We start from the raw sequence: 2,598 nt of genomic DNA on the forward strand, positions 1-2,598 counted from the left end.
CACTGATCCGAAGCCAGGAGCCAGGTACTTCTCCTGGTCTCCCATGGGGTGCAGGGCCCAAGCACTTGGGCCATCCTCCACTGCACTCCCTGGCCACAGCAGAGAGCTGGCCTGGAAGAGGGGCAACCGGGACAGAATCCGGCGCCCCGACCGGGACTAGAACCCGGTGTACCGGCACCGCAAGGCGGAGGATTAGCCTAGTGAGCCACGGAGCCGGCCTAAAACATGACCTTTCCTTTGTTGGCACAACGACACAACACTTAAAGTGGCCCTGGTGCGGATATTTTAAAATATAGCACCCCAATTCTTTGACAATACCCCTTCCCTTTGAGTCTGAGCCCTCTTGAGTTCCTGAACAAGCAGCATATTAGCATGCCTGTTTCTGGATGCAGGCCATAGAAAATGATAACTTCCATTAGCTCTGTCTGGGATCCTGGTCCTTAAAGCCTAACTACCATCCCGGGAGGAAGCCCATGCAGAGGAACTGAGGCCCCCAGCCCGTGGCCCCCGCTGAGCTGCTGCTCTACAGCCATCTCCAGCTTGCCAGCTGTGTGAGTGAGTCATCTGGAAGCAGACACGCCAGCTCCAGCCAGACGGCTAAGGTGGCCCTGCGCCGGGCAGACAGCAGCTCAGCTGCCCCTTCCTGCCAGGAATCCAAGAGAGAGAGAGAGCGGTTGTTGTCTGAAGCCACCATATTTTAGGATGATTGGTTAGACAACACTAAATAACCAGAACTTCCAATGCCATCTGAGTGAGGACGGAGGCAGGAAGATGATCAGGAACCGGGGCCGGCGCCGTGGCACAGAGGATTAAGCCACTGCCTTCGACACAGGCATAGCAGAACACCCATTGGAGTCCTGACTGCTCTGCTTCTTGCCCAGCTCCCTGCAGGTGCACCTGGGAAGGCAGCAGAAGACGGCCCGAGTACTTGGGCCTGTAACACCCCGGTGGGAGACCCTGATGGAGTTCCTACTCCTGGCTGCAGCCTGCCCTAGCCAGGCATTTAGGAAACAAACCAGAGGATGGAGTATCTCTCTCTCTCTCTCTCTCTCTCTCTCTCTCTCCTTCTCCCTCTCTCTCTCTCTCTCTCTCTGTCTCTGTCTCTCTCTCCTACTACTCTGCCTTTGAAATAAGTAAAATAAATCTTTAAAAAACATTATTAAATCACACCAAAATAAACTTATCTTTTAATTCCTTATGTCCACACATCAGAAGTACCCTTGGATGCTCAGTTCCATCCGAGGCCACACGAAAAATATGCAGAGTTTTAGTTGGTGTAGAGATTTTAAAAAGGCAAGGTGGGGGTGGGGGGCGGGGGCATGCAGCAATGTGAAGCGCCGCTGAAACAGCTCACTGGCATTCCAACCACGCTGGTTCGGTTCCAGCTTGCACGAGAAAGTGCGCCTGGGACAAGCCTGCCTGCCTGGCTTCCTACGCAGAGCTGGGACAACGAGCTCGTGATGGCGCCCACACGTCCTGCGCCTCACAGACGGAGGTCTGGCCCCGGCTGTAGGCTCTGAGGACCCCGGGAGGTGCTGCAGCAAGGGGAGTCTGATCGTCTGAGGCAGAGGCTGACCCGTCCCCTGTGTCGGGAGAAGGCGGGCAGCCATGGACGGTTCGGGAGCGTGACAGTGACCTCCAGAGCCTTTCAGAAGCACCCCTCCTCCCCGAGGGGAGGCCCCGATGTCTAGCCCCCCCTCACAGCAACTTCTAGAGAATTCCGCCTGCCTGGCCTTGGCACCTCGGTGGGGAGAGAGAGAGGCAGACTCACTGCAGGCATGGGAGGGATTCCTGAGGCCAGTAGGGAAATGGCTCAGGGAGGTGGGCGGAGAAACGGGAGGGGAGGGGACAGAGAGGCCCTGCTGGGCCAGAGGGGGACTTCAAATATCTCCTGTCCCCACCACTCGTCTTCCTCTGCCGTGGCTCAGACTCGCCTCTGAGTGGCTTTGTTCTCATCTCCTCTGGTGATGCGAGGCAGGCCACGGAGCTCTGTGTCGGAGGCCACCAATGATTCTCTCTCTCCTTGCGAATCTGATTTCGTGGGATCCTCACCCGGCATGGAGGGCTCTCCCCAAATCGCCACGCTGGGGGTGCACTTCAGAATCCGGCACATGCAGGCCCCCAGAAGGAGCGATTCGAGGTCTCCTTCACCTGCCCAGAGGTCTACCTGCCAGAGGTCCGCTTCTCTTTCTCCAGGTCAGCTCAGGTTCTGATCCCAGCTCTACCCTGACAGGTGACCTTGGACACGTCCTTTCCTGTCTCTGATTCTTTATCTGGAAAGTGGAATAATAATCTCTCCTCCAACCTCTTGGAGTAGTTTAAGACTTAAGTGAGAGGAAAGTGTGTGAAGCCAAGGCAGCCAGCGCTGCTCTAAGTGGCCTACATTTATTAGCGCCTTAAATCGTTAAATAGCCATTTTCCCTGGGGGATTTTAAATATGCTATCCATTCTCTCCTTAACGCCTGAAAACTTCCTTTAGAAAACAATTTACCTCTAGGCAACTTAAACAATAAGATAATTCAGTACCTCCTTGGATGCAAAATTAACATGTTAAGTGTATAACTTTCAGATGCACAATGACCAGGAAGAAGATAAAAG

Source organism: Oryctolagus cuniculus, chromosome 7 (assembly GCF_051225735.1).
Source record: "Oryctolagus cuniculus isolate XC-2025 breed Fujian yellow rabbit chromosome 7, ASM5122573v1, whole genome shotgun sequence".
Lineage (NCBI taxonomy): Eukaryota > Metazoa > Chordata > Mammalia > Lagomorpha > Leporidae > Oryctolagus > Oryctolagus cuniculus.